The sequence below is a fragment of the Bombyx mori genome, chromosome 24, assembly GCF_030269925.1.
Source record: "Bombyx mori chromosome 24, ASM3026992v2".
Taxonomy (NCBI): domain Eukaryota; kingdom Metazoa; phylum Arthropoda; class Insecta; order Lepidoptera; family Bombycidae; genus Bombyx; species Bombyx mori.
This window is the reverse complement of record NC_085130.1, coordinates 6,909,188-6,931,747: the sequence shown is the minus strand read 5'-3', so window position 1 is coordinate 6,931,747 and position 22,560 is coordinate 6,909,188. Positions and strand designations below refer to the sequence as shown.

Sequence of the window (22,560 nt, the reverse complement as noted above, 5' to 3'; positions counted from 1 at the left end):
TTAATCATGTCTAATCTACCATAAATCGGCCAGCTGAGTTTCTCGAAGGATCTTCTCAGCGGCCTTATGCATGGGTTAGGTTGCACGTCGAACTCTTTGTCGAGTTCGAAGAGTACGGTTACCGGGGTCCCTAAGCCTGCCCCTAGTTTTAGAACTGAAGGCGTCTAATGCAAGGGCTAATCAATCTGTGAGTACGCACGGATAGGTACCACCGCCCTGCCTATTTCTACCATGAAGCAGTAATGCCTAAAAAACTGAAACGTAGAATTCATGCCTCAAGGTATGTGGCAGCATTTACGTTGTAGTTAATTAAGGATTCCGGTAACCACTTCACATTTTTATTGAAGTCGTCATGACCTAAAGGATAAGACGTCCGGTGCATTCGTGTTGAGCGATGCACCGGTGTTCAAATATCCAATATTTCTAATGAAATACGTACTAAACAAATGTTCACGATTGACTTCCACAGTGAAGGAATAACATCGTGTAATAAAAATCAAACCCGAAAAATTATAATTTGCGTAATTACTGATGGCAGGACCTCTTGTGAGTCTGCGCGGGTAGGTGCCATCACCCTGCCTATTTCTGCCGTGAAGCAGTAATGCGTTTCGGCTTGAAGGGTGGGGCAGCCGTTGTAACTATACTTGAGACCTTAGAACTTATATCTCATGGTGGGTGACGCATTTACGTTGTAGATATTTAATGGTTCCAAGTAACCACTTCACATTCGTTTGAGCCGTAAGATCATCCACGCATCTAAGCAATACAAAAATAAACTTTCTTTCTCTATGCTGTTTTCTACATTAGCAATTACTTCTTGTACTATATCCCTATTTGTATTGTCTACTATATGTAACTTACTAAAGATTGTATATTTACTGATTAATCGATAAAAATACTATCTTCACTTCCCCTATCGATACATTACATCAAAATCGAATTCCCGATCTGGACAAGCACATATCTAAAGTGTTATATATCTTATCGCTAAAGTTTGGTATATTCGATATTTTGCTGCTTCGCCATTTTATAAGGACAAAGGCACTGTGTTCATTCAAATGATTTATATTCAAATCATATACGGTCGCCATTTTGTTGCTAGACTCGCATATAGAATCGTCCTATGAAAAGTTGTGTTATTATTGTTACTAAATATGACGCTTTTAGGCTGTATTTTCATTTACAATCCAGATATAATTTTATGATTATTAAGGACTGTTCCTTTATATGCAAAAGTTTCGAAATACTGAGCAGAATATCGACGAGACTGCGGTTCTATCCTGCCGCGACTACCTGAATCCGATAAACATTAATAGAATCCAATAACAATTTAATAAAAAAGAAGAGTTAATGAAAATTCATAGAAATCATTTGGGCAACGTGATTCTAACGTAATAAAAAGGTGTTAATTATGCCCATGCATCCAGACAAAGTTTAAGCTCCCGCAAAAAATTCTGTATCAAACTTTTTTTTTTTGTTGCTTAGATGGATGAACGAGCTCACAGCCCACCTGGTGTTAAGTGGTTACTGGAGCCCATAGACATCTACAACGTAAATGCGCCACCCACCTCGAGATATAAGTTCTAAGGTCTCAATATACTTACAACGGCTACCCCACCCTTCGAACCGAAACGCATTACTGCTTCACGGCGGAAATAGGCGGGGTGGTGGTACCTACCCGTGCGGACTCCCAAGAGGTCCTACCACCAGTGAACTATCATTTATATGTCACTAAGTATTGCCGAGCACGAAGCCAGAGGGAATTGTAAATCTAAAATGTAAGATTGTACGTCACTATCGCTCTCAAACTCATAGCCATATTGAGTGTGTAAAAAAAAACACGATCGAATACACAACATAAATACATTCCATACAGCACAAACCTTAAGAATACCATTCGTGACACGGATGACCTTAAATGCGACCGGAATCACTGATTATCTTCATTAGCATCTACTTTAAATCTTTCATATCAATACATGTGTAGTATGATTAAAATTGAACGTAATCGTACGTAAAAATAATAGTAAATAGATATGCTTTAGCAAAAACCGACCTCAAATAGAAAAAGATATTCCAAAACCAATTAATATACACTAAAAACAATAATCATCGAAATCGGTTGGCGTGATATTGAGTTATTCATCTATTTGTCGCGCACGTACTTAATGCGAATTCAAGACTTATATAGTTTTCTCATGGATACCATTATCAGAACTGGACTAAATTGAAATGGGACCACACAGGAAGCGTCAGCTTTCTAATAAATAAAAAAGAATCATCATAATCGATTCACCCAGTCAAAAGTTATGAAGGTGACAAACATAAAAAACAAAACATACAGTCGAATTGAGAACCTCCTCCTTTTTTGAAGTCGGTTCAAAATAATCACACTTGTAATGTGTGCAATCGATTAATCTAAATTCATAGTAAACATTATATTATGTTGAAAACCGGTCCGACCTTAGCTAACGTAGGTACTCACAACAAAAACAATGAGTCGATACAAACAACATACGCGTTCCACAAAAAACCACTATCCGCCTGTACTCCCGAGTAGTCTCAAGATTCAGAGACCACTTAGAGGCGACACTGAGGCACTACACCAAAAAAAAAAAAAAAATAACAGGGTGCAAATTCTTAATGAATACGAGACACTTTGTCTATTGAATTTCGCACACGCGAGATGGGATTCGGAATACGGAACCGCAGACGTGCAGTCGCGTAGATTAGCCGTGCACAACTGCCGCTCGCGACGCCGCCATCGCCAGCCGGTAATTCATACGTCGAGGGGAATCTACTTAGGTTCGCGGCCACGCCCGTCTGTTTTGATGCTGCAGACATTATGCTCCTGCGTATTGTACCGTAGTACTGCGATTAGTTTTATCATTTCATTCAAACAGTAATACGCATTTCACAATTACAGTTTTCTTTTCGCATCAGGACCATTCCAATAAGAGCTTTAGATACGTGCGGGATATAGCCTGAAACCTCTTTTTTAGAATTAAATTTATGATTGAAGGATTGCTGGTGGCCCGGAGGCCTTTCCAGATTCACCAGGACAGGTGGGCGAGCAAAAGCTCAGCCAGGAGGGGTGGGATTTGCTAACAGCTACCCGAGCGCCTCCGAAGGAGACCTAACAACTCAAGAGCAACTGCTTCGCGAATGAATCTACTAGCGGATCGGAATCGCGACACGCTGAGAAGACCGTTAAAGCCCCGGTATTCACAAATCCTATCATCTGATAGAAGAATTTGATTGCTCAATGTTCAGCTTTTAGAGTACTCATATATAATGTTTTCTCATGATTACATTTTTTTATTGCTTAGATAGGTGGACGAGCTCACAGCCCACCTGATGTTAAGTGGTAACTGGAGCCCATAGGCATCTACAACGTAAATGCTTCACCCACCTTGAGATATAAGTTCTAAGGTCTCAGTATAGTTACGACGGCTACCCCATCCTTCGAACCGAAACGCATTACTGCTTCACGGCATGAAACACGAAACATGAGGTCGAATACTCAATAATAACGTATAAATACCGTTACACCCTTCAATCCGCAACAAAGAACTGCTTTGCGAAAGAAAATTGCACGACTTCCTAAAATTTCACACCATAATTATTTTTTTGTATATTAAAATTGGCTTAATGATAAACGAATATGTAAACAAAGAGATCGGGTGTATTTATAAATTCATTGTACACATACTCGCATCTAAATCTGTTATACACTTGTATGCTACGAAAACAAACACGGGTATTGAATAAGGCACGAGGCACGTGTAAATGTGTCGAATGCACAACTTCAGAACAATGAAGCGCTTGTGTGTGTCGCGAAGTAATTACTTCTAATTATAAAAGAAAAAGCCTAGATTTTTTTTAAATTTATTTCTTAGACGGGTGGACGAGCTCACAGCCCACCTGGTTTTTTTTATTTTTCTATTGCCTTTGTAGGCAGACGAGCATACGGCCCACCTAATGATGAGTGGTTACCGTCGCCCATGGACTTCAGCAATGCCAGGGGCAGAGTCAAGCCGCTGCCTACCGCTTAATACTCTCCACAAGTGTAGTGGTTACTGGAGCCCATAGACATCTACGACGTTAATTCGCCACCCACCTTGAGATATAAGTTCTAAGGCCTCAAGTATAGTTACAGATTTATAAACACAATAGTTTTCGGTGTACTTAAACCTGGTAAACTCTGATACCGTTCGTATCGTTCTAAATGAAAGTTCTTGCTGTTGTATATTTGATGGTCATTGTAATTTACGTCAGGTGGCATGTACAATAAAATCATTTTATTAACGTTATTAATTCTTCAGGAACAATTTTTTTAAAGTACAAAAAACGTGTATTTAATTGGGTATTTTGTAGTGGGACTTGAACATTTTCTGTTGAAAACAATTCAATTAGAAAAAAAAGTTCAGATCTGTGACCATTTAACGTAAAATGAAATATATAAATAATAATAAATAAATAAAAACGAAACCCGCACACACACGTGCCAATGCCTTTTGGAAGTTAAATACAGTATGCGATATTCATAGCTTAACGTAAAAGGAATTTAGAAACCTAAAAATAAAACATTAGAGTTGGTTAATTTCATTTATATAACTCGATTGAAGGACCATAATATTGATTTTGTTTAAAACGCAATAAACTTTTCCATCTCAGTCCATTTGGCCGTCCGCGTCAGTAAAACTTGTTTCAACTTTACAAGCCATCACAAACTTTAAAAAGTTAAGTAAACAAACAAAACACTGTTTTAAATATCGTTCATTGACCAAGCCATGTGTCCAAGAAACATTTCTAATTGAAAATGTATTAACCAATGAACAGGATCTTCAACTCAGTCAGGTCTTTGGTTGGTCGACCGATGTTTGAAGGTCTATATCGTTCTTTAGAGGGTATAACAGAATGGAAAGCAGTCGACGTCGCCCCAAACACGTCATTTCGGATCATCCAGATCCACTAACGGTGCTTTTAGGTACCTCAAGCACCGGTCATCGTTCTAGTCAAACCCGTCGCTTGCGACGAAGGGCTCGACGAGTAAATTAACTCTCAGACACAGCCCACTGAGTTTCTCGCCGGATCTTCTCAGTGGGTCGCGTTTCCGATCCGGTGGTAGATTCTGCGAAGCACGGCTCTTGCTAGGGTTCGTGTTAGCAACGTCGTCAAGTTTGAGCCCCGTGAGCTCACTTACTAGTTAAGGCGACGCTGATATAGCTTCTCAAGGCTAACAGCTTAGGTAGGAAAAAAAACAAGAGGGTATAATAGCCCAAGATAGCCCATGATAGAGATACATGGGATTCTTTAGAGGAGGCCTTCACCTTCACTTGAGGAGGGTTCATGTAAACAAACATCTATATTTTCTAATTTTTTTAAAAGCACTATCTACATTTATACTTTTTAAATGAAGGAGAGGGAGGGAAGAGGGAGAAAGGGTAGGAAGGAAAAAGGATGAAATACGTGTTAATAGCATAACTATTTTTTTCATTATTGTTCATAAAGGGTATTTAAAAAAAAAAGACGTGTAGCGCGATTCAAGTTGTCCTCAAACTTCATATATTTTGCGAACTTGTGTTTGTTCTTTTATAAATCCTACACTGATAAGAGATTATCCGGGTATTCATCAAGTGACACAAGAACACCATCCATCCCTGGCTAATGTTACAACAATCGCTAAACTTCTCCGTGGCAAATACAAACTTTTAACATTCTCCGTCCAAAAAGAATTTTCTTAAACTTTCACAATGTTCCCCTAATTTTACTGGCATTAGGACGTTTTGTGAGCTCACACGGATAGGTAAAAGTCTTACCTAATCGAATTGAGGGTCGTCTAATCATCTGGACCAGTCTAAAAGTCTCAATAATAAAACGAAACAAATCAGAACCTATAGAACCTAATACACAGAACCACAATCTTGAATGATAACCTAACCTTACAAATAACATCTACACAAAATCTACTTGAGGTTCGTTTGATCATCTGGACCAGTCTAAAAGTCTCAATAATAAAACCAAACAAATCAGAACCTATAGAACCTAATACACAGAACCACAATCCTGAATGATAACCTAACCTAACAAAAAACATCTACACAAAATCGCTAATACCCACAACGCCCTGATGCGTTTTACGGTCCAATCTAGTGAACGTGCCACTAGGTCTGTTATAACTACATCTCCAAATACCACGCCATATTATATTGTGTACGCTTAAATTAGGTTAGTTGCTTCAGTTAGACGATACCCGACGTGGAGCGACGCTAATAGGATGCATCATACGTTTTATGATTCATGAATGATACGTTCATACTTTAAGAATTAAATACGACTAAACTCTTGATACGAAAAGGAATATTGTTTGTGTGTTCTGTGCGTTAGAGCAATCATCGTTTATCCAATATAGTTTTGAACCTTTGTAAGGTTATTTTTGACACTATAGATAAGGTTTTTGTAACGCATAGGTCATTAGTTGTTTTCACAAGTGAGGGTTTTATTACCCTTCTTCATACGACTTTTGAAAAAGAGTTTGGCCGCGCCTTTAGTATTACCTATTACCATTAGCCCAGCGAATACTCAGCAATAGTTATAGCCATGTTTCTCTGTAGATGATAATAATAGAAAAACCAAAACTACCCACATAACTCCTAAATTTTTATTGGGTATGCTTTACATTTGAAATCTTGCAGAAAAGTGTAGCCAGTTGCATTCGTATCGCTCCGTGAAAATGTTACAAGTCTACACGAGCACGCGGAAACATCTTGCAGAGTATCTTGTATCGATTTTCGCGCCAGACTCGTGTTTAATGCATTCATTTCCGCTCATGCTCTTGGTAATAAGAGCAGTAGACACCACCTTACGATTTTTGCAATGGTTTAATTGTTATTACATGACGTTATTTTTTTCATCGTCGTTGTGATCACATATAAAGCTCGCATTTTCTTAGAAAAACTAATACCGCCATGTGTGTTTAGTGACAATGATCTGTACGAGTATAATCGAATTTTAAGGCCTTTATAAGACTCAAAACTATTTTAAACTCGATTCGAAGTAGTTTTTCAACAGCACGTTACATAGCTAATCGCGAATCAATCCGGTACAAGTTACTTATAACTTAACCACGAGTTCATAGAGCATTAAAAGCATGAATATGATTTAAATCGTAATTTTCTAAACACAATTAGCATTGAAACGCTTCATTGCCTGTACGTGTATGTACAAACGATAACACGTTACGATGTTTATGTAAGCATTTTTTTTTGGTCAACGTTAACGGCGTTACAAGAACGACTTTTCGCGTGTATTCTAATTTAGCAAGATATTGTGACATAATCTATATATTAATTAATACGTGAAGCAAAAACTTTGTATCCGTTTTTACAAAAATTGCGCGGACGGAGGAGTATGAAACTTCCCACACTTATAGAGAATATAGAGAAGAAGTGCACAATGCTAATATTTTTTTTAAATAATGCATAAAAGATACATTAAATCAATAAAGAAAACATTACACACACTACATACCGTGTATTTGACGCACACACGCATGCATACTATTTATTGTCAAGCTTTTGTTCTTGACGTCTGTGGTCAAATTGAGAATAGATTAAATATTGTTTGTCTTTGTTAATATTTTAATAGTGGCGAAATTTGTGATTATAGAAATATAAAATACAATCATAATAGTGTACAAACTTACAATTCCAATTAATTATAGTCGAATTTCGACTACTGCGGGACCTCTAGTAATATAATAGATACGTGAAGCAAAAACTTTGTATCCCTTTTTACGAAAATTGCGCGGACGGAGGAGTATGAAACTTCCCTCACTTATACAGAGTATAGAGAAAAAGTGCATAATGCTAATTTTTTTTTATTATTCCTAAAAAATACATTAAATCAGTAAAAGAAATATGACACACACTACCATGTATTTGACACACACACATATACTCTTTGTTTATTGTCAAACTTTTGTTATTGCTTAAAGTCTGTAGTCAAATTGAGAATAGTGTTAGTATTGTTTATCTTTAATATTACGAGTATTTGTCTATAGTGTAGTCTTGGCGAAATCTGTAACCAATAGGACCATAATACTGTTGAAACTTATAATTTCAATTAATTATAGTCGAATTTCGACTACTGCGGGGCCACTAGTTAATTTTAATTTGCATACTAAACCGACGACTCGGTTACATGATGGGCCTTGTTGTTGATCCTGTCTGCAGGTATTATGAGAAGAAGAACGATAGCCTCACGCACATGTGACGAAAAATATTAAAGAAAAATATTTATGCTGGATTTCGGATAATAAAAAACATACATTAAGGTTAACAAGCTCACGATTCTCTTTGTGTCAGATGGTGAGCGGAACTATATAGACTTCACAAGGTGAATTGAGATATTAATGACAATCAAAGCCTCAAATTTATTGTATTACGATTTGCTTACTCTTCAAATCGGAAGGCATGTCTGTGCAGTAGCAGAAACAAATAACAGGCTACCGACCGTGAACGCATCTCACATAACGTAAATAAGATTATTAAACCAAAACAAAACTTATTTTCTTCTCTTCTTTTTGATATGACATGACATTTATTAGACATTCATATTAATATTTCAACAATTATTATAGTATTACTTGTTAAATTTGAATTTCAAAGTATGCTTTCATTAGGTATTCTTTTTTTTATTTTTTATTAATGTATTCCATCTTCGAGCCGATGAATTGCCAATGTTATGTACGCCATTATTGTCACATGCATCAGGCCATAAATTAAACAGTTTAACATATTTTCAATGTTAAATGTTTGTTATGTGGCAGTACGTAGTTCGTTCTTACTGGTGGTAGGACCTCTTGTGAGTCCGCACGGGTAGGTGCCACCACCCTGCCTCTTTCTGCCGTGAAGCAGTAATGCGTTTCGGTTCGAAGGGTGGGGTAGCCGTTGTAACTATACTGAGATCTTAGAACTTATATCTCAAGGTGGGTGGCGCATTTACGTTGTGCATTTCTATGGGCTCCAGTAACCACTTAACACATGGTGGGCTGTGAGCTCGTCCGTCCATAATCATTAAAAAAAAAACGTATTTTTTAAATAAATAAATAAACAAAAGAACCAAATTCAGCTACTACCCAATCTCTAAGACTGCGATCTGGTCAACGAACGGCAATCATTATAATACGTGTTTCTTACTGATAAACCATTCACACTATTACTGTAAATTCTATTATATTTAAGTAGCCATATCATCTGATCAGACAGACCACGGACCCCAAAATCGTAAGCGTCATTCAATTAACGAACCCCCGTTTCAACACGAGTTCGACGCTCTCACGTGAGCCCAAAACACACTGAATCGATAAATCACAGACGGATCATCCCCTGAAAGATACGCTATCGCTTCTACTACTGTATATATATAGCATACGCTTGCGGCCCACCTCGTGTCAAACCTACCTACCTACCGGAACGTGAATGCTTCAACCCACACGAAACCGTTCTATCCTGCAAATCGGAACACATCACCAGCTCGACGTGTCGAGAAACCTATAATTAAATTCCTCCTACTGTCTTAACTTGCAAAATAAACAGCTTTTTTTTTATTGCTTAGATAGGTGGACGAGCTCACGGCCCACCTAGCGTTACGGGAGCCCATAGACATCTACAACGTAAATGCGCTCTAATGTCTCAGTATAGCTACAACGGCTACCCCGCCCTTCAAACCGAATCGCGTTACTGCTTCACGGCAGAAATAGGCAGGGTGGAGGTACCTACCCGCGCGGACTCACAAGACGTCCTACCACCAGTAAAACAGCATATTAACAAAGTCTTAAATTAAGTATTTGTAATAACACTTTTATAATGGAACAATCTTTGGCGGTTACCTAACCTTTAAGATCAATTCTAATAGAGGTCCGACATTGACCCATCTAGGTAGCCATTGCTAGTCTGACTGCACAATAACTACAAGACCTGTCCGATCTAATAGGTTCGGGCATCCTCAATCAGCACCCATGCACGAGCTGACGTCGTGTTCTTGATGTAACTCCGGTGGACAATTGAGGGTATCCGGTCTCTGGCCTTGACGGACGACAAGTTAAATGTGCGGTGACGTTTTGTATCACCATTTTGAAGTTGGATAAAATCCTCAAGGGCGATTTATAGAAACTACAAAATCACGTTACCATAAGGGGCTATATTAAAGGAATATCCGATGTGATCTTTCCTAGTGGAACTAGGCGCACAAAAGCGAACGATACTCTTAAATGCATAAGCATAGATAATACATCTAAATTAGTTATAGATAAGCAACTCAAGCACTCAACAAAAATGTTTACGGGCGTCGGCCACTAGATGCTTCACTTCGATTAGTTTCACATTGCTCCCTATAGATGGCAGTAACATTAACTATCCTATATTTATTTTTAATGAAGGATTTTGTAAATTTTCAGAAACGACAAATTGATAAAATTTAATCAATTTTGTCTATCAAGTCTTGTATAATTTATTTATTTATTTTATTTTCTGTGTCTAGTTATACAATAATTAGATGCCTTAACATTAATAACATATAAGTTTAGGGGCATCCGCTACAAGATGTCGCTAGTTTCCATACAAAAAAAAAGTATTTGTCTTGAAGTATTGCAGTTTCGGGGCCCTGGGCATAAGGTCTAAACTGCTTTTCGCAACAATCGTTTATCGTTGAATTTACTGCACTTTTTTTAGGACCTAGACCTTTATTCTTTATATAGATTGAAAACAAATTTGAGTAAATTACTATTTAAAAATTAAAATCACGGATTACAGTTTGCCTCTCGTAAAATTTCTTAAATCGTTCGTGTAGAAAGACATTCACATACCCTCCATTCCTGAATAAATATCAACGTGTAACACAAAACATACGATCCCAAGCAATGTTACATCGTAACCCATCTCGCGATGAAGTGTCATCGTTAAGGATTTTACGCGTGCCACTCTATCAGAGGACCCTTCTCACGCCGTCTCGAGTGCGAAAATGTAATATCAAAGACATCAAGACACCGTTCATATCTCTAGTATGAATTTCGGTAATGACTACACTGAGAATATTTTCATATTTTCCAAGGGAATATGAAAGCTCGGTAGAACAACGGCCTAATTGTTGTAGTAAAAAAAACACATGTGTGCAATTCACACGTGGTAGAAGTGAAACCTACAAAAATTAAAATACAATTATCCTAAATGTCTAAGTATATGTAAAATTTTGTCATTAGTAAATAATTGTAAGTCATCTTTTATAGTATGAGGTAGCTAGCGCCCTCTGTGAATTGATATATTAACTTCACGTATAATGTGTTCTATCTCATTCTCTCGCCGGCTGAATCCTATACGTTTATGTGTTTGTGTCTCTATGGACTTATTTTTTCGTTTCATCAAGTTTGAAATCACAACGATTCTAAAGAAGTTTCACTTCAAAATTTAAGTTTTCATTGTGAGCTTAATTTACGTTTTTTTTTTCTACTACTGCCTACTGATCTGTCACTGGATATGTATAGAACATGACGAATTTAAATAAAGTAGTAAAATGTTTTGTGTGTGATGAGATTTTATCGGCTTCGAAGCGTTTAGCAAACACTCGGATTATTAGAAAACGGTTCCCATATAAGTTTAAAGTCGAGATTGGATGAAGATAAACAATTCACAAGACACCCATTTACTGGTGGTAGGACCTCTTGTGAGTCCGCGCGGGTAGATACCACCGCCCTGCCTATTTCTGCCGTGAAGCAGTAATGCGTTTCGGTTTGGAGGGTGGGGCAGCCGTTATATATATATATATTATTATTATAACTATACTGAGATCTTAGAACTTATATCTCAAGGTGGGTGGCGCATTCACTTTGTAGATGTCCATGGGATCCAGTAACCACTTAACACCAGGTGGGCTGTGAGCTTGTCCACCAATCTAAGCAATAAAAATAAAATAAAATTGATAAGCACATTTAGTTTAATGTGCAATTCAGTATTTTTGATGGTATTTTCGAATATTTGAATAGAAAAAAATGGCATTTACAGTTATAGGATTAAATATTACCCATAAAGAATTACCCATCGAACTTGGTAAAGTGATGCCCATACGGGTATATACATTCCCCTCCAGAACATCATCTGCTCTAAAGTACTCAATCGTTTCGTTTTGATTGGTTCTACAAATACAATTCAGATCTATTGGATCTAGTGCAATAAAAAAACATTTATTTTTGATCAACCACAATCAGTACAACTTAAAGCTAAAAGTTGTTGCAACTTTTTTGAATTTTATTTTTCAACGTTTCCATTACTTTGCGTTGTGCGTCAACATTTGAATACTATCGTAACTTATGTGTTAAATCAAAATTTTAATTGTACTTTGAACGTAATTCGATTCCGCGTCCCAATTATCTCGATATATAAAAATGAATTGCTGTTCGTTAGTCTCGCTAAAACTCGACAACGGCTGGACCGATTTGGCTAATTTTGATCTTGAATTATTTGTGGAAGTCCAGAGAAGGTTTAAAGGGTAGATAAATAAATATGAAAAGGCTCGGAATTAAATAAAAATAACAATTTTGTTTTTCCTATGATGTCCCTCCCCCCATCGGACGAATTCCTTTTGTTTGTCTTAACTTTATTTTATACAAAAGTTTAGGTCTTTTATTTATCGGTTGAGACACTACGAAGTCTGCCGGGTTAGCTAGTCTTTAATATATACTTAATCACATAATTGTATCGACTCGGTGGTTACTTTAAAGCAAAATTCTCGCGACTGTTGGATGGTCTGACCAACCTATTTCTGACCGAAACATTAAAATACACAAGTATCTATAAAATTTACAGAAAAAGAGACGATGTTTTGTGTTATGCTACAAATAAAACTATATGCATGGACGTAATATTAGAAACATAACAGACTTTGTTTTTGCCGAATTGTGTAGTACAACAAAGACTTTAAAATCATTTTACCGGCTACCCACCCATGACGTACCAGAGGTTCTAAAATGGCACTTTTAAAATCCATGTTTCGACAACAGCTTTCTGTAGCACGGACATACTTGAGTCGACTATTATCAAAGCCGGCAATGTGACTTTTGGACAATTATTGGTAAATCAGAAAAACGAATTATTGACTTTGTACTCCATTGGCAGTCACAAAACTCGTCTGAACGACATCTTAGATAAATAACAGGTTAAGTATCAACCTTTATTTAATGCAGGTTTTGAACCGTATTCTTTGAAGGAGATGATTATATTCAAATCAATCTGTATTGACATATCAATAACATTTTTTTGTCCAAATGCACAGATTGCCACCTTTGATAATAGACGACTCACTTATTATTTACTAACCAAAATATTTATGCCAGACGGCTTATCAGTATTCCAGACCTAGATAAATATACGCGATATAAATAAATACACGTTATATATGTATTACGTTCGCGATTATAAAAAACGTTCGACGGGGATACAAGTATCAACAAAGACACCGTAGATCTACACACCCCAGCCAGCCCCAGACATCACGGTCCAGAGAAATCTGTTCCAAATATTCATCACATTAAGCTTGCTCGTCAAAGGGCGCTAACCGTGTCCCCTACTCAGTCATGAATGCTTTCAATTTAATTCAAAAATTTTCTTTCAGCTTGTAAAATATGTCTTTATTTATTTATAAATAATTAACATTATTATTTATTGTCATTATTATTAGGGAGTCCAACACTCATATTAATATTAGCCTATCCATTAAGTACATGTATTTTCTAAGTGGATACCAAGTTTCAGTCAATCGGATGCATGGTTTAGTAATTATAACGGAACATTCGTAAAACCACTGTAGATTTATATATTAGTATAGATTGAATAAATGACAACAAGCCACGCACGGTTATCCGTAATCATAAATTTAGATTTTTGTGTGTTATGGGCGGCACCAGAGACTAACATACATACTTATATTCGCTAAATATACAGATATATAGATAATAAACGCCCAAATGAAGAGCAAACAAAACCTGTTCATCAAACGAATGTTTGCCCGATACGGGAATCGAACTCACGACCCTCAGCGCAACTGTCAGCAGCCCTAACCAATTTTTTTTGTTTTTATTAGTTAGATGGGTGGACAAGCTCACAGGCCACCTGGTGTTAACTGGTTACTGCAGCCCACATACATCTACAACGTAAATGCGCCACCCACCTTGAGATATAAGCTCTAAGGTCTCAAGTATAGTTACAGCGGCTGCCCCGCCCTTCAAACCGAAACGCATTACTGCTTCACGGCAGAAACAGGCAGGGCGGTGGTACCTACCCGCGCGGACTCACAAGAGGTCCTACCACCACTGGACCTGCACCACCGAATCAGTCAATTTACTTCAATAAATTTATTTTTAATACATTTATCTTCAACACGAGGCACTATCCGTATCTGTGGCGAACAGACGCGAGTCGAGTTAACACTGTTATTTGCTGATAGATAAACATTATTTACAGGTGGCGGTATGGAAAATTTTCCTAATCAACTATGTACTTCGTTTACGATACGACACCGTTAAATAACATAATCGTGTAAGGTTTGTTGTAAAATAACTACATCTATACTAATATTATAAAGAGGAAAGATTTGTTTGTTTGTTTGTTTCGAATAGGCTCCGAAACTACTGGACCGATTTGAAAAATTCTTTTTCCATTAGAAGCCGACATTGTCTCTGGTGAACATAGGCTACTTTTTTTAATTTTTTTTTATATTATTTTTTTGGTTTCATGTGTGTTTTAATGTTTCCGAAGCGAAACGAGGGCGGGTCGCTAGTATTATATAAAATTGAACGTGTTAAAATTAAGACAGTTTTCCTTTTGAACATTTACTGGTCGTAGGACCTCTTGAGAGTCCGCGCGGGTAGGTACCACCGCCCCGCCTATTTCTGCCGTGAAGCAGTAATGCGTTTCGGTTTGAAGGGTGGGGCAGCCGCTGTAACTATACTGAGATCTTACAACTTATATCTCAAGGTGGGTGGCGCATTTACGTTGTAGATGTCCATGGGCTTCAGTAACCACTTAACACTAGGTGGGCTGTGAGCTCGTCCACCCATCTAAGCAATAAAAAATAAAAAAAACATGATTTCGACGTCCTTCAAAACGTCGACATAACTCGAAAGTTGGCATACTTTTCATTGGCTTCAATCTCGGTAATTAGGTCTCGTTTAGTTTTATAAAAAACAAGTATACATTCTAGATTATATCGCAAATTACAAATAACAATTCTGATTCTAGTTTATACCACTGTTTTGTATTCGTAGGCTAGCCTTTTCTATCATCCCACAGAAGTCCACTGTTGGACATAGGCCTCCTCCGAGCCTCGCCACAACGATGTCTTGCACTGCTTGCATACAGCGGATCTACGCTAGAACTATATAGAATAAGGCTAGCTACGATAAAGGTCAGTTTTATTATTTACTAGCGACCCGCCCTCGCTTCGCTTCGGAAACTGTAATTTATTATTGATTTCTCCACTATTTAATGGATGTTCCAGTAATTATACATATAAACCTTCATCTTCAATCACTCTATCTATTAAAAAAAACCTCATCAAAATCCGTTGCGTAGTTTTAAAGATTTAAGCATACATAGGGATATAGGGACAGAGAAAGCGACTTTGTTTTATACTATGTAGTGATATAAAATTCACACACGCTCTACACTTATCATTATCAACACAGTTCATCAATCATCTCTCCCCATCGAACCGTTCAAATCGTTTACATCCCTCCGCGATGCACCAACAACCTATCTATTTACCTTACAGCTTATCTGTCGTGGACACCGCCATCGTGATTCCCCCAAGTTAAATCGAAGCACCGTTCGTATTTGTAGGATGTTTACACCAGATACTCATAGCGGAGTGGAAACAGTAAAACTTCGGACTTGGTTCTTTTTTTTAAATAATTCATTATACGTGTGTAGAACTCCACTCCCACAGTCAGGAAATAATACACAGAGTGCAGTAGTTTACTCAATTCTGTATTGCTTTATTTGTAACTCCACTTTTACAATCTTTAGACATCGGCTCTAGACATCACTACCGAATACACTGATTTCTGTTCCGTTTTTTCAGACTACCGCCTTTTTTATTATCTCACGTCCACACTACTGTAATTGCTCCCACCAACAGTGTTGCTATTTGGCAATCCGAAAATTGCCTTAACATTAAGAAAATTAATTATTTTACAACAAACCTTACACGTGTTCCTATTTAAAGAATATACAAAATATCACTTTTTATTACAATAGCAAATCCCTGAATATAAATACGCCCGTGATCTGAACAATAATTTAACTGCCACCTTTTAATAGTTCAATTACAGAAATATAAATATTTTTTCCCCTGCCTATTTGCGGGTAGCCTAACCGGCTATTCCAGCTACAATATTAATATAGTATACAGCCATGGACTGGTGATACAAAATCGAATATCAACTACACTATTTTGTTGACGCTAGTCGCCCGCTGACAGCAGCGCATCATTTAACAATGTTATTATTTTGTTTGACGTTCGTTCTTGAGTAGAACTTTAGTTGTTTATTCAATGTTAGGTATATAGGGGGAGCACTGATTCATTAGATAAACTGTTCAAAACGATTCCATTGTTGACTGAATTTTCCAATTTGCGCAATAAATAATCATAAAGGGTTTTTCCCATTACCAAAAACAGATTTTAATAAAATAATTGAAAAAAATTAAGTTAATTTTTTTTTTATATATAAGTACTATTCCAATTTGCGCAATAAATAATCATAAAGGGTTTTTCCCATTACCAAAAACTGATTTTAATAAAATACTTATTTAAAAATTAAGTGAATATTTTTATATATTATATACTAAGTAAATACATCGAACGTGAAAGGTTTAAGCGATATTTTTGTAACTTTACAGGTGAGCTATTTAAATATTTAAAATTTCGAAAAAATATCTTAACCAAAATACTACTTCAGCTATTAGAAAGGGTTAAACTTAACTGAAATTCAATTAAAAATATCGAACTGTTGATTCTAATACCAAATAAAACGCCCCTTTAATTTTTTAATTTTTTTTATTGCTTAGATGGGTGGACGAGCTCACAGCCCACCTGGTGTTAAGTGGTTACTGGAGCCCATAGACATCCACAACGTAAATGCGCCACCCACCTTGAGATACAAGTTCTAAGGTCTCAAGTATAGTTACAACGGCTGCCCCACCCCTCAAACCGAAACACATTACTCCTTCACGGCAGATATAGGCAGGGTGATGGTACCCACCCGCGCGGACTCACAAGAGGTCCTACCACCAGTATAAAATTGCAAAGAAAAATTTCGCTTATCAAGCGAACCCTCCTGGTGCACAGAAATAACAATAATGCCAACTCGCGCCACCTATAAAGAAAGATAGATTCATAGAACTTTTATTAAGAAAGGGGATGGCCCATTTTAGGCCCAAAGCGAACAATGGATTATAGAAAAAATACTTAGTGCATTAATTTTGTCATTAATAAATATGCATTTACTTTCTTGCAAATAAGCGCCACTACAGTTTACAATAAGTAGTTTAAAAAAAGTAACTCTATTGAAAAAACAAGGATTTTTATTTTTGCGGGAAAAAATTGCCAGCTTCAAAACCTTTTACGTATAAAGTAAATATTTTGAGTATATAAATAAAACATATAAATAAATCATTTTAAGTATTATCATTAATCAATCGATTTTAATGAATTTTATGCACATAAAATAGCATCGAAGACATACCCATTGGACTTTAACTTGTAACTATACTTGAGACCTTAGAACTTATATCTCAAGGTGGGTGGCGCATTTACGTTGTAGATGTATGTGGGCTCGAGTAACCACTTAGCAACACCAGGGTGGCTGTGAGCTCGTCCACCCATCTAAGCAATAAAAAAAACTTTACTAGTATTGTTATTTAAATATGTACAACTAAAACAAAAACATAAAAAATAATGTATACTCGTAAAAAAAAATTAATATATAAATCAATTATTGGTTATTTAAAAAAATAATCGATATATGAATTTCATGTAATTATGTTTCTGTATACTGACAACACTGAATTTAATCTGACTGACTGACACTTCGCTTGCTGCTTGTGGTGTTGTGCTTGCGTACAAAATGGATGTGTTTTGATTTTTCTTCGATTTATTTTACTTTTATCAATAACGTTTCATACTACGACTAAAAAACATTGTGTGAATTGTGGTTTTACCCTGACCGAGATTTAAAACCGTGTATATGCTCTCCTTTGCTATTTTTAGATGATACTAATTGTGTATGAAGATGAAGAAAATATACATATTTAAAGAATTAAGTGTGTTTTTATACCCTATTGGATAGAAATACATTAGGAACATCTTAAACATTAAGAAAAGAAAAGTTCTTGAAGTATCTCCCGACACTTATTTATATAGAAAATTAACCTCAAAACGAGTTTTTATTTTTATTAAATTTTTTATAATAGTGGCGTCAATTTCAATATATTTTTTAGATATCCAATACATTTAAGAATTTGAATCAGTACATTTTTATAGTAATATTTGATGTCCATCTTGGGCCTAGCACACTATGGAGAGTGGGCAATCCCCTTTCTGAATTCGTAAGACGTAAATCATAAAAAGAACAAACACAATGCGAGAAAATTCTATAACATCATTTATTTTAAAAAATGTGACATTTTCTATATTAACACTTATATCATAAGTTGGTAGACGTAAGTATAAAGCGTCGCGTCTAAATTTTTTGTGTAAACTTTGAGGGTGACGTCTCGAAATCGAGAAAAGCCTCTTTATAAAAAAAAAATAAAGAAAAAAAAAAAAAAACATATCAAAAACCCAGATTTTACAAAACAAAAATTAGGTTTTTCAGTGAGAAATTAATTTTTTTTAAGTTTCTATCTAATTTACCATTACTCTTATGGTTACGTTAATATTAACCAACCTATTATTCAATTTTCAGAGCGTCGTTTTTTTGTTAATCACTAATATGGGTGGACGATATCACCACCCACCTTGTATTGAGTGGTCACTGGAGCCTATAGACATCAACAACATAAATAAGACACGTGTTAAATCTCCATACAGCAGAGATGCGAATGTCGAGATGGATTTGCGAAGTGACAAGAATGGACAAGTTAAGGAATGAGTATATCAGAGGAAGTGTGAAAGTAGGTAACAAATTAAAGAGCGAACGGTTAGCGTGGTATATGGACATGTGATGCGTAGAGAGAAAATTCATGTGACTAGGAGATGTATGAAAATGGAGGTGTAAGGTAGAGGGAGAAGGGGTCGACCGAAGAAGACATGGATGGACTGTATGAATGACGATATGAAAGAGAGAAGTGAGTGTTGAGATGACGACCGATAGAAGAGAATTGAATAGAAAAATTCGCTGTACCGACCCCACCTAGTGGTGGTGAAAAAAAAGAGAGTTAGAACTCCCTTTTTTTCTACGTTTTTTTCAGTAAAACAGTTGCCGTGCCTACAGGAACATGAGGACTACAGTAATCATACAACATGAAATTAATAAGATCAGTACGAGTACAGATCAATGAACTCGCAGCCCCGAATCGATAGACGCGAATCGAAATTTCGACGCGAGCTTATCCAACCAATCAAATTTTGAAAACTCAATAGAATAGGATGGTAACTAACTTGATACATATATAAGAAGACGATAAACACTTTTTTTTTTGTTACTATCGCCTTTTTCATTTATTTCGGTCGAGAACGTCAAACGTGAACCCATCAGATCTGGGGCGCGGTAATCATCACATTTTTAGCCTTGAACTTCACAAGCACCGATATACATATAAACAGTCAATATTATCACAACAAAAGGTTTAAGTCACGCGATAAAACAATTCGAGGGTATTTTGTTAAAGTGACCTTACGTGTCACGTATGGTTTACGTGATTACGTAACGAATTGGATTCTAGGTACAAATTGTATTTATTTAGTTCGTTTTTTCGGTATTTTCAATCATTTTCCATCCGTTTACCGGTGATGCGATGATCAAGGGAAATAGTGATTCATTTTTATATTTCTATATACTATTTATAGACAGTTATTTGAAACGCTGGGGCTAAGCTTACATTAAAAAAGTTTACAATAAAGATAGTTTGGTTTCCTTAAAGGGTCTGCGCAATTCTCTTTTTTTCCTTTTCTCTTCTCAATTATTTTCAATACAGTTTTATTAGCTTCAGACGTATGTATGTTTGTAACGGAATCTTTGCACATGATTTTGACTCCCTTCAAAACGTCGGATTAACTCGAAATTTGGTATACTTATTAAGGACCGATGACAATTCAATATTAAAAAAAAAAAAAAAAAATTGAAATTCAACTAAAAAATGAAAAATAAATAATAATTAAAAAAAACTAACAAAATACGCTTTTATAGCAAATCCAACTAAAAAATACGCTACGCTTTTTTACACTAAAATCATTTTTTTTTACACTATTTTTAATTTAAATTTATCAAAATTTATTTTCTATTTTTAGTTGGATTTTCTATAAAAGGGTATTTTGTTAGTTTTTGTAACCTAATATATATTATATGTACACACATAATATAATGTATTTGGTGGTAAATGTAATGTGTAATAATGCTTATATATTTAGTTTTTTAGAACCTTAAAATGAAACGCTTCCTTTATCAATACATGCCAATATTTGTAATCGTGTTAGTAAATTTAGTGTGAGATTTTAATATGTGTTCTACTTGTTTTGTTTTGCACTGATATATAAGACGTTGGCACAATAAATAAAAAATAAAGTAACTTAGAAGGTTGAACAACTAAAGTTATTTTATTATACATATCTACATTGGTACCTGCGGCTTTCGTCTCCGGGTGTTATGGTACAATAATGATTGACTAATGAGTCTTATTTCTTTATCACGAATTTAAGAAAAGTGCCAAGGAAGGTTTGTGCAATTAGGGGTATTGAAGAGAGATATATATGTATTCAATTCAAGGCTATAGGCATAGGAAGGAAAAAAAAACAGTTGGTTTGGCTAGTTCTTGTCAGTTTCTTTTCACTTACAATAACAATCTAAATTTCTCATTACCCCCGAAGGTGGACGAGTTCAAGTTCCACTTTAACTACGTATCTATAAGGTGATTGATTAGGTTTTCTTTGCTTGATAAATAAAAAAAACATTTGACACCGCCATCTAGCGAGAAATTGAAGAACTAACCTCATTTGATTTAAGCAAAAGTTGCGTTCTATAGAAACAAACTAAGCAGTTCAACCTGTACACTTTATCTCAATAACGACAAAAAAACACGAACGTATCGGTGACGTCATCATAATAAGCTTCATCTGAGCAATACGGCATCGACGTGTCACCTTGACATGTCGTCCCTACGCGCAATTATTCAATTGGCGGGAAACAGGACAAGATGGCCGAGATGCTTCACGTCAAAATTGTTGAATAATTACATTAATTACTTTGTTCCGAGAGAAGTACTAACGTTTAAATGTTGTTATTAAGTTTTTTTTTTTGTAATTACGCAAAATAGATGATATCTTCTGCTTATTAAAACGAATGTAAGCCATCATAAGAAACCATCATGGATGGATATCACAACACTCTTTTTATGTAATAGATTTAAGTTACGAAAAAGTCGAAGTTGCGAAGTTTAAATATTTGTGTTTGTAAGCCCTCCCGCCCTTCAAGCCGAAACGGATAAGACGGTTTCGCGGTAGAAATGCAAAATATAGGACAAATAATAAACTAGTATTTTATAAAATGATTGATGATTTAAATTCAGTAATTTTCAGTTCAGTAATTTTTGCAGTGTGACATAAATACATAACTAAGTCCTTATATGCGCACAAGGAACTGCGATTAAATAAAAAAAATTGAGAAAAATCCAACAAAATTATCTGAGTAAAATATAGTTTTTTTTTCTTTTTTTTTTCGGGAGACAATCGAATGAATATAATATTGTGATATTTAATACTCCATCTAGCGGCAGAGCGCAGAACTATTTTCCTCGTGAAATGAAAAACAATCTGGTAATTATAACGCAAAAACTAATTTAACTAGCGGCATTTTTATCCTTTTCCTTATCATGCAATCAGTTGCGTGAACTGTAAGCAGATGGGATGTAAACGAGATATTAGAGGGGTGCTAGAGTAGCAGCCATCGGAACCCCTGCCCTTTCTTCTATGTAATCACCCAATTATGGATACTGTCGTCAAGTATGTAGCGGCAATACAGAAAAATAAAATTGTATGATAAAGTTCGTAGAGTAGCGCCATCTATCGACCGGTAGTGGAACTTTTTGGTGCGCAATGCCTTGTTTTTGCTTTGGACTAGAGCTCCATTCCCGTCGTTCATTGTATTCAAAATATATTGATTTAATTAAAATTTTATTATAGCGAACATTGTTTTAATAATTTTTAAAATGATTCTTGTTCAAAAAACGGATACTCAAATGATAATCACGAATCTTGAGGAAAATTTACGTCGTGTTTAAAAAAAAACTTTTT

General features: G+C 35.8%; 1 protein-coding gene across 11 annotated transcripts in view; it reads right to left on the bottom strand.

Moving 5' to 3' along the window:
• Positions 1-22,560, bottom strand: part of LOC101740714 (serine/threonine-protein kinase MARK2) — a 234,162-nt gene that overhangs the window by 185,591 nt on the left and 26,011 nt on the right. For 4 of the 11 annotated variants that reach the window (XM_062675717.1, XM_062675718.1, XM_062675716.1 and 1 more), the window contains exon 1: positions 2,486-2,747. The exons of 3 other annotated variants lie outside the window; for them this stretch is intronic. The gene's annotated coding sequence lies outside the window, so the exon portion shown is untranslated. Of the gene's footprint in view, positions 1-2,463; positions 2,748-22,560 lie in introns of those variants that run through there. 4 more of the 11 variants (XM_062675715.1, XM_062675723.1, XM_004923089.5 and 1 more) reach the window with 3 other exon arrangements.